Source organism: Anser brachyrhynchus (genome assembly GCF_964034855.1).
Source record: "Anser brachyrhynchus genome assembly, chromosome: 1".
In the NCBI taxonomy this organism is placed as follows: Eukaryota; Metazoa; Chordata; class Aves; order Anseriformes; family Anatidae; genus Anser; species Anser brachyrhynchus.
The window spans coordinates 205,527,990-205,544,468 of record NC_137694.1 but is presented as its reverse complement, the minus strand read 5'-3'; the positions used below and the strand labels follow the sequence as shown (position 1 = coordinate 205,544,468).

Here is a 16,479-nt window from a genome sequence, read left to right as displayed (position 1 = left end):
TCAGCAGTTACAGGATCAAGGCTAACACTGGAAAAAGTGGAGGGTTTAATTTTTGTAACTTAGTTTCAGTTCCAATTTGAGATAATTTTGCCTCCGAACTTCAGTTTTTCTTAGGGTGGAGAGGATGTGTCTGAGTGTGCAAACCTCTCTATCCTGGCACAGTGTACAATTGTATATAGGCAGGGCAGAGCTCAGCAGTTCCTGGTCTCTCCAGTGCAGTGAGAAAGAACATGTGCTGCACTGGGTGCTAATGGAGAGCCCTTCTGCCCAAGGCACTGGAATTTATATCCTACATTATTTCTGGACCTCTAGTCTCAGGGAATGCATGTGGTGTATGTAATCTCTGTGCCTCAGCTCCTGCTCAGTCATAGACTTGTTTCACCTCTCTTCTGCTCTGTTCTCTCTGCCTCCTATTCAAAAAATCTCTGCTTCAATTTCTTTTCATTCTCTCCTGCTTTGGAGCAGTCCTTCCCATACATTTGTGATTCACCAGCTGTTTTATAGCTTAACGCCTTTCCCCTGCTCTGTCCATTGGTTCTTCTGTTAAGATGTACCCCAACAGACTGCATATGTTTCCAAAGGGCTTCCTAATGCCATGCAAACCTGAATTTCTTCTGAACACTTGAAGAGCCAGTCATTCAAAAGAGAGCTGCATTGGCAAAAGGATGGACTGGCTGAACTACCCCTTCCAGCACTTCTCTCTTTGTGCCCAAGGTCTCTGGCCCCAACACGACTGGCTTTTCTCCCTGACAAATGGAATGACATTAGTTTCATTTCTGAACATACCAGCTCAAAGGTGTACTGAAGGCCTATTTAATTCAAGCTGAATTTGAATTTAACAGACACTGTAGCTGATTCTGACCGCCTCCTCCATCTGGAGCTTGCCCCTTTTTTAAATAAAATACATCTCCATTACTGACAATTTCCTAAATGCTTTCCCTACATACCACTATAACCGTTTAATGGCATTGTTTAAATGCTGCATTGCCTGTTGAGCCAAAATTTGGCTCAGCACTGTATAAACAAATTATGTAGGGCCATCCCAACCCCTGTGATCTTGCAGCCTTGTATCTAGGTATGCTGCCAAATATGAAAGAACGATGAGCAAAGCCAGGGCAACATGCGACAGCATGGGTTGGCTGTAATGAGTCACAGGTTGTTGTACCCACTGTGCACTGAAAAACAAATAGCTCTTAAACCAAATATTTCATGATAAAGATGGCCTTTGTTCAAATTGCACAGTGACTGAGCATTTGCCCAGTGTTCAAGTTGTCTGATCCACATGGCACGTGCCTGAAGGCAGATTTAGTCTTGCGAGCTTAGCAGGTGCAAACAGTGCAAACTGATCTCTGTGAAAAGATGCTATTGTCTTCAATCCTCCTCCAGGATTTTTCTGGTCTTAAATTTGTAGCTGAGGCTCAGCTGGAGTTCTCCTGATTGGCATCTGTCACATGTGTTGACACAACATGTCTCACAAGTGTTATTAGTCACTGCTTTTCCAGCATGGGCTTTCTGCTGCTGTGGGCCACAAGTCTGGCTTCAACACAGAGATTCTGTGCTGCGTATTTTTGTCTTTTACAGCTTAGAGAACAGGGCCTAGACAGAAGAAATAATAAAAAGTCTAAGAAGTAAAAGGCAGCAAATGAATGAGGGTTCAAGTTGGGTTCCGTGTCAGTTTTAGACGACTGCACTGCCTGCTTCTAGATCCCATTCAGTTCTCTTCTTCCTGTTGCTGATATTCTGTAGTGCAATAGTGCTGTGTCTCATTTTGCAGCCTCCACTGATGCTTATTTCATTTTTCTAAAGCTCTCACAAATGCAAAAATTATTTTGGAGAGAAGATATGTGGTTTGAATCTCTTCTGAGAGGAGCTAGATTTTTCTCTTCAACAAACAAGATTGCATTTCTGCTCAACCACATAAATCCTTTGAATTTTCTTCTGCTTTTTTTTTTTTCAAAACCCACAGACTTTTCCTTTCTATGGATTAGCATCAGGTGGGCAGCACTCTCCTTGCAAGGCACAATGTCATAATCAAATCAATTTTCAGAGCAGTAACTGCACGATGAAAGCATTTGTCTTTTCAGCTGTGGTGTGTCTGTGGGATGGAGGGAGTAGAGATGTCTGCCCTCTTGCCAAACTCCATCCCTCTGCGTCACGAGGAGCATGGTACCACTCCTTCCCTCTGCAACAGGGTTGACTCACCCCTTTACTCACCCAAGATCAGGTTCTCTAGTGTTGTCCAGCCCCAAGGAGCCAGTGCAGCAGCAGCCAGAAATGTGGTAAATCACCTCATTTATGAGCTGACTCTTTGGGGAAATAAGCCACTCTCAGAGGGGTTGTGCTGCCTGCCTACATAGATGTTTTGTTAGGCTGTTATCTTGGGATGTGTTTGTTTATCAGGAAGGAAAAAGGAAATTGGCAGGAGCAGGGAGGGTTTTTTATTCTGCAGTAGGGAGTTTTTATAAAGTAAAAAACTTTTTTTTTTAAACTAATTCTGAAGTTCACGTAACTGAACTCTAAGTGTGCACAGCTAATATCAGCAGACGGAGGCTACTGCATCCCATAGGGAGCATCTGACTAGTCCAAGTCCAAGTGACAGCTCATCTAGGGCAGACGGTGGATGCATCACAGCAGTGGGGTGCAACAGTGGGATGGAGGTACCTGCTATTTTGGCAGCCAGAGTGCTTCTTGGGGCAGAGGAGCCCTTAGAAGGGAATGCTGCACTGACTCACCAGTCTCTGTGACACTGCAGAAACAGAGGCAAGTGATGATGGTGGATTGGAGGTGGGCCTGTTAACTCTACTGTCAAGATGATACTAAAACTTCAACTAAGTCAGCAGAAGCAATTTAGAAGCAAAAGTCATTAGATCTCATTACTAGCTCCCCAAGGAGTCCAACTCCCCAAACAGCTGTCTCCTCTGAAAACTTTCAGAGCCTTAGGAACAGCACCAATAACTGGAAAACAGTGCAAGATGCATTCAGGAAGCTCCACTTTTCCTGTAGGCAAGATTTTCACTGCTGTCTTGCATTAGGGCTTAGAAAGAGGTATTGACACTCAGCTCTCTTCTGGCACTATGAAAAAAAAAAAAAAGCTGCATAGAAGGGTCGAGGGATTTATAGGAAACCTCTTTAGACTAAACTTAAAGTTCATTGATATTATAGCATGGTAGCTCTGTTAGAAGGAGGAATTAAGGAATTACAGGGGAGAGAGTGCTCTGGCTTTAATTTGTAAGTACCTTTTGGTCACAATCAGTATCTGACATTAACCCGAGGCAAAATCACCCTGCCACAAGTAGTCTGTCCATATGGAGTAAAAAAGGCACTGCAACAGTGAGCTGAAGAACACTTAGTTGCAAAAGATCTACTGTTGTTTATACAGAAGGATAATATTTAACAACCTGGTAAATGTTTAAATAATATTGTATTATGGATAATGAATAGAGTTTAGAATATAGATGGCTTTCATCAAGAAGGGGGAAATGAAAAATAATACAAACAGAAAACAAAGGAAAAATCTTATGAAGGTTATACAAGGTCATGGCTGACAGATGTTATGTCATCTTGTTCTGTGCTTGTGTGCTTACTTCCTTGTTTAGTTGAATGGAATAAAGACTCTTTTTGAAAGAAAAGGACCCTGATCCTATGTACCAGTAAAGACAAGGAGCCAAGAAATTGGAGAGGAATTTGGGGAAGAGCTACGTATTTTACTTTGCAGGTTTTAAAATACAGGAGACACTCCTCAATGTAGGGAAGTTCTTAACATGAGTATTGTTTGTCTTGTGTGAGTTTTAATTTAGGAGGGGAACATGGATCCACTTTGCTGCATCTGTGTACAGGATCTGTAGGCTTGTAGATCTTGTCTTCAGTGTGGATCAGATAAGAGAGCAATATAGGTAATATATATAACATCAGGCCATGTCTGCATGCTTGTTTGGTGTCATTTTGTTAGTTTTTCAATTAGTATGCAGAGGCCACTGGGTCAGTTAATAGTGTTTTTATAGTGTTTGTTTGTTTGTTTATTTATTCCTGCTGGAAATCTTTTCCCACTTCTATCTGGACAAGTTTTGTTGTTTCTGGGACTTGCATATTCTCATTACAAGGCAATGCCCTCCACTGTGCGTGTGTGTGTGTAATGTAACATTAGAGTGTGAGATACAAAGGGAAAAATGCTGTTAAAATTTTGAAGATGTTGCAGAATATATCTTCTGAACCCTAACATAATATGCAAGGTAGAAAGAGAACTTTGAAGACTGGACAGTTGCTGTCTTTTTTTTTTTTCTCTGTATTTATTCCATATCTGTAAAGAAGAAACAATAATGATCCAGCAGCCATTTTCTGTACACAGACAATGTTTCCATTTTCTTTAGAAACTAAATAGCCAGACAATTTTTTTTTGCTAAGATTCATCAAGGTATTTTGAAGCCTTTTTAATAAAGGTTTCCATTAGACTTAATAATTTATCATCTAGCTAATTGCACAAAATGCTCTCTAGACAAATCTCTTTAAGACCTAATCTTAGCAACAATGTTATTTTTATGTCAGTTCCTAGAGCATGAAAGCTTTTTTTCATGCTAATATTCCATGTGACTTCAGAAGATTATCTAGGCAATGAAAGCATGAGTTGGGACTTTGGTCAGAATCTCAGAAAATGCATTGGTTTTCTTCTCTATCACTGCACATTTCTTTGCCTTTCTTGATATGCCCAATGAACTGAAGGAATTAAAATTATGAAATACCTGGGACAAGAAATGTGCTTGTGTAATTCCATCAATAATTTAAAGTAGTTTTCCTGACAGAGAGAAACTCTGTAATTTTCTTACCACTGCAATTTAAAATAGGAGATATTTTTCCATACAGAATTTCAAATGCTTTACTATAGCCAGACTTTCAACAGAACATTTCCTATAAAATGTTGATTTCTGTGTGGTGTTTTCCCAATTTATTTTTATTTTGTTAGGGACACTACAACTTAATTAACCTGTACATGTTGTCTTTATATTCAGTTGGTTTTGCTCCATGTTTCTGTGCTCTCTGTCTAACCTATCTGGAAACAATGCTGTATAATATAAGGGAAGTATATGGCCAAAATCCTTATTTAGATGAACAAGCAAGTTTTGTTTGTTTGTTTGTTTTTTGTCTTAATCCCATTGATTATATTTGGCCTCTCACATATTCCGAATGCAAGTATTAGTTGTATATGCTCTTGAAATTTTGGATGGATACTCAAAAGAGGAGTACAAGAGGTAATTTCTTATACTAGGCAATATTTGGGAGTGGAAGTGTTCCTCAGTAGACATTTTTAAGGAGAAAAATAATCCTCCTAAATCTATTAAAGTAATTCTTACTGTTTTTTAACATCATGCATATCAAGGTGAAAACAGTATCATAATCTAGTAAATAATAGATATGTTGCTAGAGAAGAAACATCTCCAGGGTACACCGAAGTCCTAAAAGAAGTTCTCAAGTTTGTGATTGGGATTTAGCAGGCACATTTCCAAAGACAGTGATAGGTGCAAAGGAGATGTTATATTGTTATATATGTTAAATATTTGTCCAGTGTGGTTCACTATGTACTCTGGGGCATAATACAGCTTCTCCACAACATCCTCACCATGAAGAGCAGAGGAACCTGTCAAGAAAAAACACTTAAGTTAGAAGAGTAAAGGGTGTTTCATCACACCTAGAAAAAGGCAGCTAAAATCTCATAACAAATATTTCAAAATTCAGTATTTTTTCAGTATTCTAATGCACAATTGTGACTGAATTTCATGACCCCCGGATACAAGTTCATGAGTATGTCTGTCCTGTTACTGTTGTCCAGAGTGTCCTGTTACTGTTGTCCAGAGCATAGTTACTGTAGTCCAGAGGATATGTTTTAGAAAAATAAGTCCTCTTTTGATAAAAGTTTGAAAGTAGTTGGAGGAAAACTCAAATAAATAGTTCTTTCATGATTAAACAAGTACTCCAGAATTATACAAATCTTCTATAGCAGCAATACAGCATGCTACCTTTGTAGAAAAAGTACAGAGCTAAATGCAAATAAAATCATTTGAAGAAAGGTGAGTGGAGATGGGTCCTGAAAGTGTGTTATAATAAATTTAACAACGTGGAAAGGAAAAAAATGAAAAATTTGAAAGGAAATATGGTTTAAAAATCAAATTGTGTATTATAAAAACAAGCACTTAGAAAAGCTTCTAGTGGAAGCTAGAAAGTGGAACCCCATGTTCATTTTTTATGTGTGAAAAGAGAAGGAAATTAGCATCCAAGCAGAATCAATAAGAAACGAGAGACTGGCAAAAGGTTATTCAACTCCAAAACTAAACAAAGTTTATCCATACAAATCTAAAAAATGAGAGAAATTAGATATATTTTTGAAAATATAGAAAACTTTTCAAAAGATAGAGAGAGAACAGTTCCTCAGCTAAAATCTTGGATCCATTTTTTTTTTTGAAACATGCGAAATTATCTCAATGATAAATGAAAAAGGGAAAGAGAAAAACTCAGTGGTACAAAGGGCAAAGTAACATTAGGAAAAGGATAATTACAGACTGTTTTGTTTAATTAAAAAGAATTATCCACAAAATGGAGATTAGGCTGAATTGAAAAAGTTTTAGTAGTAGCAGGATGGCTGGATGGTGATGTTGGGAATATGATAACCTCTGAATTGTATACAAAGTCAACATGTTATATACAGGTATAGCAGAAAGAATGAAGGGCCTGGACATGAGAAAGAGAAGAAAGTAAATTGTGAAGAGATTTTAGGTTATTTGATATTCATCTCAGCAAGCAAAATATTTGGTGCATTAAAAAATAAATAAATTAAAAATTTTCTCAAAACACGTGAGGAATTCTTGAAAACAGAGAACGACATCTGCAAGAAGGGTAATATGTAATACATGGCAGGCATTTGTAAAACACCTTGAAAGAAAAAGTGGCTTAAGCTTTTTCTTTATATATTTGTTTGATTTATTTTCATCTCTGCAAGAATGAAAGAAGGGTCGGGGGGAGGTTCAAATTCAGAGTTGCTGTTTCACATAAAAAGATCTACAGATACTGTCATCTTGGATGGGACCTGCATCCCCACTAGTAAGTACCAGCACGTTATGCAGAAGATGTTAGAGCTCGTTCCTTCGTTCCTTTCAAGTGGATAATAGTTCACAAAGTTAATCATTTATGATAACCAACTATGAACCTAACAATTGTTTTTGCCAGCAGCTAACTTATAATATGTGGACATTTATCTTCTTTTTCTACTTAGTTTGCTGGCTGTTCAAAGGGCTTTATGAAGGAATTTTTTTGGACACTGAATGTGGAAGGACCTTGGGGCTTTCTTTAGGGAATATTGCAAAGACAGCAAAGGCACAAGAGCACAAAAGAAAATTAATACATTTCTCTGCAGGCTAATTTAAAAGTAGTAGATAAAAACCATTACAAAAGATTCTGTAGTTCTTTTCAGTATGAGAATGGAGTGTTTTAGTGTCTTTAATTTATGAGTTTCTGAGAATATGCATGCAAGAGCATGACCATAACAGTGGAAAACATAGATTCTGTAGACCAGTATCGTCTGTGGTAGCAATCTAGAAGCACAAGAGAGAAAAGGCAGAGCAATTTATGTAATTGAAAGTAACATTTCATAGAGGATGTCTAATTAATCTGAGTTAGGTGTGGCTATGTTCTACTGCTTCTGTTGTACCCTGTATTGGGATGTCTTATTAAGCCTCCTTAATTCTCAGTCTCAATTCTTTAGTTGTTAAAAGAACAAAACAGAAGATTAAATGTACTAGGTAGGCAAAGACTACAACCTGTCCAGCTGTCTAGATGTTCTGCTTTCTATCTGTATCCAGCTGTTGTGTCATTCTCGTCCTGTAAGCCCAGAATTGTCCTTTTCAGTGGTCATAGACAGCTCATGCTGTCCAGTCTTCTTTTGTAACAAAACATCATAAGTCTCCTAGTACAAATACTTAGTTTAGGTAATGCAAACACTGCATTAAATGGTCTGTCCCTGACTGATTCAGATTACAGTATTGTACTATATCTGTTTGTTATCCCACCCTCTTCTCTTCCATCACTCTTTAAATACTCTGTAAATAGCAGAATCAAGTTCTGGGATTCACTTGTAGTGTAGCACCTGTGCCTCCTCCTTCTTGCCACACCAAATTTTAACTGAATAGGAATGATAAATTCTAAAACTGAAAGGACTGACAGTCATGACAATAAAACTCCTGTGCATTAATGAATTCCTTTGTTTCTGAGGTAGCCAGAGCAAACTCACTAATGCAGACATATCTCTGTGCAGCGTTATACAGCTCAGGGGCTGCCTTAGTCCCACACAGTGTTTCATCTGGCAGATGTCTGCATCTTCTCTTGTGCCATCTTGCATTCCCAGGCTGCTCAAAACCAAAATGAATATATCCTGCTGGTTTGTTTGACTTACAGGAGGATGCAGGTCGAAGAGAAAATGTAATTTCACAATGTATATTCAGAGATTGTTACACATGGCAATGTTTCTGACGGTAAAATGGGCTTGAGTTTCCCCAGCTACTCCTATCCATTGCTCCCCCTACATGCACCATAGTTTATTACCCCTTCAGATTACTGATTCATCAGGTAAGTGAAAAGATCACAGTTAAAGAAAAAAAAAAAAGTTATATAACCCAAAAAAGCTTAAAAAAAAAAAAAAAAGAATTTAATGCAAAAATAGTTGAGTCAGCAGCACTGAAGGAGCAGTAGCATAAGAAGATGGAGAAGGGGAAGGCTGGAAGCTCCTGTACTGCTGTAAGGAAACTCAGAGTTGGGATTGTACTCTGCAACTGAAGTTGCTGGGGGAATGAGCTCTGGGAGCTGGGAGGGCTGTACTGTTTCTTTGCAGCGTTGGAATGCTCTACTGAGACGTTGTGATACAGTCTCAGGAACTGGAAAAGCTCAGGGGCTTGAAAAGCAGAACGAGCATCCCGTGTAGTTCATTCTTCAACCATTGAAATTGGTGTGTTTGTTTTTGTATTTGTATAATGTATTTGCTGTGTATTTTGAAGATACCAGTGTCCCACACATAGGGTTTCCATCTAGTTCCCTTTAGAAATTTTATAATATGAAAGATTCCACAATAGGATTTACTCTATTTTCTTTCATATTGTTTAGTCAAGTATTATCCTCTGTTTTCCATTTTCAAATCTGGCTGTAATGACTGTTATTAAGATTGTGCTTTGTTATCGCATACACAGGCTATACTATCTAGCATCTGTAATTTTTTTTGCAAAAAGAAAATGAACGCTTCTAAATCACTCTTGTTGCCTGTATTATCCATCTCCAATATCTCTGATATCATAACATCTTTGTGCTCCAGATTGCATTGTATTTCTCATCTGTTCTTCCAAAGCAAAGCTGGAAATTCAATATTGTTGTTCAATAAGCTGTTCACAAAGACAGGTGGTGAGTTTAAAACACTGAAAACCTATGCTTCTTGTACTGAGCAAGTGATTTTGATGTGACTTGTATCTGATTCTTTACATTTCTATGCTTGTGCCCATAACAGTAGCAGGGCTGCAGGAAACACCCTGTGCTCCTTCCATGCATGCTGAGTTAGGGAGTGTGAGTTCTGAGCTGGTCAGCAGAGATTTATCAGGTGGTTACACATAGGGGCATTGATCTTGGATGGAGGCAAGGTGGCAAATCAAAGCTTGCCTTGGTTGACTTTAATAAGAGCTGTCTTTCTCAGGGAATTAGGAAGGTGTTTGCAAGGGCTGAAGGACAGCCGTTAGAGGAACTCTGAATCCTGGAATGCTTCCTAATCAGGAATGCTTCACATTGTTCAAGCTGATCTGTAAAATGAAAGCTGAAACCTTTCCATCCCACTTCCACAGCCCCTTTGTTATGACAGAAGTCCTCTGGTGCGATTGAAAATGCATTGACATTAGCACAAGGAATCCCAATATTTTCTGCAAGCATCTTGTATTGCAGCTGCCTAGTTCTTCAGAGGTCATGAGAAGGGGTGTAATAATAGCCAGTTTCATGGCTGTCTTGTGGTGCATACGTGGTTGCTTGTGGGACTGAGTGAGCAGGCACGAAGGGTCACCAAGTCATCCTCAGAATAATTTGGAATCACCAAATTCAGCCTTAAGAAAGACAATTAGAAAGCTCTGTTTTAGCCATACAGCAAAGCAAGAAAACCAGATGAGAATGAAGCTGCTGGTAGTATGAGGACACATTTCTTCTCTAACAGGCTGCATTAACATCACCTGTGTTGTGCTATAATATATAAGTGCTATAAACTGGCAAACAAAAGAGTTCTTGCAGAAATAGCCATGAAATGTGTGTGAAGAGAAAACAAACAAACAAGAAAAAAAACATAAATGTACAAAACTAAACTTACAAGACCAAATATCTGTCTTCATCTGCACCGTTCACGGAGACAGGCAAACAAGGTCTGCTGAAGTTACACAACACTGTCAAATCTGGGCTTCTGTAAATGAAAACAAGAATTGCACTCTGTGACTGGGGATCCTTTTCTGGAAATGTCTGGCCTCCAGCCTTTACAAATCAACACCAAAGAGAGTTAAATGCCATCACAAATTATATCTTGCATCAATAATTTTCCCTGTATACTATATCCCATATGTAGATGTTATTTACCTCCATATGGGCAGGAAAAACCTGCCTCAGCTGCAGTGAGCAGAGTCCTTAACTAAAACATCAGCGGAAGCAGGAGCCTCCAGCTGGTTGGCGCTCAACTTATATGCTCCAGCAGTTCCTGGGACAGCAAAAATCCATGCATGGCCATGGAAGCAAACGGGAGTTAAGGAAAAGAATGTGGTGGCTTTTATTCATTGGGACCCATAGAAAATTCCAAATCTGAGAACCAGATTTAGCATGGGAGGAAATGGGGGGGATTCATTGGCCAACAGTTGAGTCAGATGTCAGAAAATGCAAAACTTGCTCTTTTTAAATAGTGCACTTTTGAAAGTCAGCAAAATTGCTTCTTCCTCCTGGGGCCTTCATGTCAGAATGTCTCTTTGGCTAAAATTTGTCTCTTCAAAGCAGCTACCCATGTAGATTTGCTCTGAGATCACTACTACTAAGGAACATCTAAAGCCTTTTCTTCTTCAGAACAGTAACTGTGTGCTTAGAAGACAGGAGAGGAGAGGATGGAAAAGCATGTGAAAAGCTGGGAGAGATTCCTTCAGAATTTTCTGGCATGTTTGCAAATCGTCTCTGCTCATGTGAAAAAACAGCATAACATTAGATTTCTCTAATCTTCTCTAGTTTGTAGAGACGTTACAGCACTAACATATGGATTCCTCTTAACAGTAAGTTATCTTGGAAATTGAACATAATTGGAATAGCTATTCAGTATTGTAAAATACCTTGATTGAAGGTCTAGTTGTCATTTTAGAAGCAGTAGTAACATACAAATATTTATGCATTCCATAATATTTAAAAAATACATTAGATTGTACTATAGCCTAGCAATTAACAGGCTTTAGCTGGCAGTCTTACTATACCCTATCACAACTATGAAAATGTGCCAGCAATGAGTAACCCAGTATAGTTCTGCATAAAAAAAAAATAATAAAAAAAAATTATAAGCATAATTACATTTATTTTTCAAAGAAGAATAGCGTTTCTTGAGCTATGGCAGTAAGAAAGATTGTAGCCTGTGCAAGTGGAATTGAGTGGAAACCAGATTATAGATTACTGTGATCTAACTCATTTAATCATTCCCCTTTTCCTCCTCCTTTCCTCAGTCGTACTGTGTTGCTCTTGCCTGAGTAAAGGTTATTCATTGGATAAGTACTGGTTTTTCATTCTGAAAAGCTTTTCACTGTGTTTATTCACTACCGCGTTTTTTTTCCTTGTGAGTTAATGTTTAATATAAAGAAGAGAGTATTTGGAAAGGAAAATATTCAAACTGTAGTCATTTGTGGGTGCTATTAAACTGACATCTCAGTTTGGTTCTGATTATAGCTTTAAATGAAGAAGGAGGCTTGGCACTTTTATTCATTTTTATTAATTTTGCTGTCAAAATTAGCCAGCTTTACTTAGCAGGATGTGTTGGGACTGTATAATGGGTGCTCAGATGCCGTAAGTTTAAGACAACAGCTATATAATAATCTGTCTAAAATAAAATATGAAAGTATTAACAGCAAGTGCTTTTTGTTCAAACGAAGGTCTTGATATAACAAACACACGATATTTCCAGCAGTGAAAGTGCTGCAGAAACATTAAGCATTGCTATTAATATTTGTGCACAGTGGCTTCTTGTAAGGTAATGCTGAAGCTGACTTGTAGAATCAAAAACTATTTCATCAACATCATACACAAATTTACTTAGGAAATTGAACTCTAAATAAAACACTGGGAAAAATCTTATTTACAGCAAGTCTTCATGAACCTATGAAAAATGCCATTTATAAAGGTAGATTTCTAAAATTGTGAAAAAATTTTAGAAAAAAAAATCAAAGCAGGAGTAGAAGATCTTGCTATTTACTTCACTGAGTGCTGCATCAGACCTTAAATGTGGTCCTGATTAATGCAGTCAGCTAAATATGTCTCCTTAAAGAGTAGAAAAATGCAGCTTTATTTGTTCAAAAAATATCTCCATCATTATAACTGTTGTCTTTGGTGCATAATATGGAGCCCAAATTTTCGTTGGTAAATATCAGCCAGATGGAGTTCCTGCTCTGATAGATTCTTTTGTAAGGGTAACTGGTAATTCCCACCACAGAAATTCAAGCAGCTTCCAGACCACCTACAGGGGGTTTACAGCTACCCCAATCAGACATTTTTTCCTTTTCAGTCATTGCCTGTGCTCCAGGAGCATCCTCTGTTTAACAGAGGGTGCCTGGGCTCAGTCTCTGGCTCTCTCCAGAGACACCCATCAGACTGGCCTGGTGAGAAGAATTGCACTGCAAAATTCAGGCTTAATCTGGCTGTTTTGAAGACAGTGCAGTCAAATAAATTTATTCATTCCATTATCTGTCTTTTCCATAAATGTATAATACTGGCTTTTGGGAAGAATTGGTATTCTGTTGCTGTGAGGGGTGGGACACCCACAAGCCCTGTGTAGAGGGATACACACTGTTGCTCATGAGCCTTTTCTTTAAAAAAAAAAAAAAAAAGGCAGAATGGGAATGCAATTAAAAGATTTTTGTTGTTGTTGTTTTGTTTGTTTGTTTTTTTTTAACTAGTTCATTTAATAATCCTAGCTGGAGAGGCTGGGGGACAGACAGACACCTGGATCTGCAACTGGTGGGACCATAGTATCATGGTATGAGCTTTCTTACATTACGTCATAATGAAAGCTATGACCATTTTCAGTGGATCCCATCAAAATATTTTAAACCCTATGGAATTGTATACACATTTTATTAGATTATTTAATAAAAAACTGTAATTGTAGTGAAAACTTGGATTACGGGTACATTGCAATTTACTGCTTCCAGAATTTAACCAGCCTTATAAATCCTGCTCTGGCTGTGCATGTACTTGAAATGGCCTTGCACAAATGACAAGTGGAAAGCAGGAAAGCAAATGTTGGAGAAAGTAAGAGTGTGCTGGTTTGCAACTTGGGAAGTTTTCTTGTAAATCATTCATTACTGCTGTAGGCCTGAGTAAGGAGAACAGTGAAGACTTTTTGTTGCCTTTTCCTTTGAAATTTAATGAATAAACCACAATCCAAAACGTTATTCTAATCTCAGCTTCAGCAACTTGAAAAAACTTTCACTGATATTTATCATATTTCAGTGTTTCTATGAAGCTTAAAATTCATAAATATTAAAATAGAATTTTATCACTTAAATGCGTTAGTTTCAACAAATATAGCTGCTGGTTATCACTGAAATAAATCATTAACATTCAAAACCAGCTTCGTTGCAAATAGGGAAGGCAATTATTTAGTACAATCTGAAATATATATATATATTTTAAAAAAAAAAGCAACCCTTGGAAGATTGTGGCCCTTTAATTCCTGCAGAAAATCTTCAGTGCATTTTTCCTTTGAAAAACTGCATTGGGAGACTTTTGTATTCACTGACACTTTGCAAAATGTGCTCTAGAAACAGAGCCATGCTAGTTAGAAAGCGTAGCTCACTCCTTCTTCGTCTAGTTAGAGCCAGCAGCTGGGCAAGATTCTGCTCATGTGTGGACTAGTGCTTTTTATCCACCTGTCCCCAGCAAGCCCTTGCCATGTGATGCTGTTTCCTGCTGATGCCTTGAGAGCCTGTTCAGGGACAAGCCCAAGGGACAAACTGCAATGGCAGCTCGATGGTTTGGGGGCCAGCTCTTAAATCTTTATTTTGTCAACAAACTCCTGTGTTGCCCTGATATTGTAACACAAGTGTTAAAGAGAAATGGTAAGCATTACTGATGAAGTGCTTTAGGGTGAAGTTTATGCTTCGGCACACTACGCCTGTGGTTGTCCTCCCTCCTACCTGCCTGGACAATGTACCCAGCTGCTAATAGCTCTGCTATCTGCCTGCTGCAAGGACCGGCAAATGCTCTGGGGCAGGCCCAGCCGTGTGAGTCATGAGTAAACCCGCAGCATGCCTGCCTGAGCAAATATATGCCTGTCAGGCTGCTGAAGATGGTCTTTATGTGACACTTGTCATGCGAGGAGAGATCTCAAATTTGCTATCTCAAGTGGAGTTCTTAATTCTCATGTTACCATCTTGCAGGTAACATTCATCACATTGTGTTCTGAGGTCCTGTGATTGTGGATATGTAGCTCCGTCATCGTTCCTGTGTGGATAGGATAGGATTTATAAGCACAATCAGCAAGAATGGTTTGAAGCAATCCTAGCAGGATTCCTTCTGCATTGCTTACCTTTACTCTCATTCACGCTTGTAGGATGAGGGTACCTGTGAATGGCTTTGGAAATTCACTTAGAGGCACTGTATTAGTTCATACTTTAAAGAAGAAAACTTCTGCAGGAATGCCAGCAGTTCTTTATTCTTTGAAATTACACATTTTTTCTTCAATATTGTTTTATCATTCTGAAGAATGATTACAAGCAAGACAAGTCTTATAGCCAGGAGATCTAAGAGCTCTACCAGATTTACCATGTGAGCTTCAGTTATGTGCTGAAAAGTACAAGGGCATTAAAGCTCCTGTCTTACAGACGGATGTCTGGTTGGCACTGATTCACCTCAGAGCTGCTACAGACAGATATTAAATTTTCAACTTACACTGCTTGGACAGCAAAGAATACCTAAGGCTCAAGTCAGTTTTTAACCAAGGGCTGATCACCTGAGATCGTTGAGCAGAAGGTGGATATGTACTTACTTATGTAAGTAGGATAATACTTGGTCATGCTGTGACCCCCAGCAAGGAAATGCATTTGTAGGTAACAAAAGCAGTCTGTGAATTGTGGCTGGTTGTTTCACAGTTGGCTAAGCTGCACTAACAGTGCTTATTTGTGAAATGACTTGTTGTTTAAAAGATCTGTTGGATCTAGGAGTTGGACTGGATGATCCTTATGGGTCCCTTCCAGCTCAGAATATTCTATGATTCTATGATCAGTGATGTTTTCATGTTAAAAGTTTCAGCTGTTATTTATCTAAAATGGAAAACACAGTAACAAATTCTTGAAAGCACTGGGTGGAATTGCTTACCTATCCATCCCCAGTAGAGGCAGCTGCAGGCAGGAGTTATCCACCAGTTGTGTAATTAATTGAGATGATGTTCAAGCTATTTGATAAGGATTTTTTTCTATTGGTAAAGATCTTCCTTGAGCAGGGATCTTTTAGTATACTTAATATCAGATTACCTATAAATATATTTGGAGAGTAAAAAGCAGGTAACCAGAATATGCTAGTGTTTATATTCTGAAGAAAAAATAAATTGCTATATTCAGGGTTAGTAGACCTTATTCTAGCACCTTTACATTAATAAATAATGTAATGTCACTTTGGTTTTCATCGGTTTCATTAACTTTTAATACACCTGCCAGAAACCTTGAATTACAGATAAGAAAGCGAGCTGTTATTATTTGGTGTGAAGGGCAATTGTTTCTAAAAGGGAAAACATGGAAGGATTTCTTTTTTCTTTTTTTTTTTTTTTTTTTCTCTTTCCATCTATTGCACAGGGAGAAGGTATCAAATGAAGGCAGAAATGAGGCTGACTTAGCATATATTGTGCAGTTTGATTTCTATTAGTTTTTTGTTCAAGTGAAGTTTACCCAGAAGTGTTTTCTTATACTATAAATGTTAGGCTGCAGATTAAATCTTTGCACTGTTCCCATGGAACAACAGGCAAGTTGGAAAGGACATAAAGAAAAAGGTAAGTCAAGAAGGAGCCTTTGTAGGGAATTTTGGAAAAAAGGCAATGTCTCTCTGTGAATTAGTGTCTTAATATGTACCCAAAGGTTTTTGGAAAATGAACAGAATAAATAATAATGGTTTTGTCCTGTTTCATGTTGACTGGAGCAATTCATTTTTCAGTTTTCACAACCATTGAATTCCAATGAAATACACCTCCGGTTTCTA

General features: G+C 38.2%; 2 protein-coding genes across 43 annotated transcripts in view; one reads left to right on the top strand and one right to left on the bottom strand.

Annotated features, from left to right (window-relative positions):
- DLG2 (discs large MAGUK scaffold protein 2) overlaps positions 1-16,479 on the top strand; it is a 1,042,459-nt gene that overhangs the window by 848,523 nt on the left and 177,457 nt on the right. The gene's annotated exons all lie outside the window — the stretch shown is intronic.
- LOC308190440 (uncharacterized protein) overlaps positions 2,505-16,479 on the bottom strand; it is a 304,946-nt gene continuing 290,971 nt past the window's right edge. For 2 of the 6 annotated variants that reach the window (XR_013947187.1, XM_080581827.1), the window contains exons 2-3: positions 10,370-10,459; positions 2,505-5,629 (exon numbers count right to left, since the gene is read on the bottom strand). The gene's annotated coding sequence lies outside the window, so the exon portion shown is untranslated. The other 4 variants (XR_013947190.1, XR_013947191.1, XR_013947188.1 and 1 more) reach the window with 4 other exon arrangements.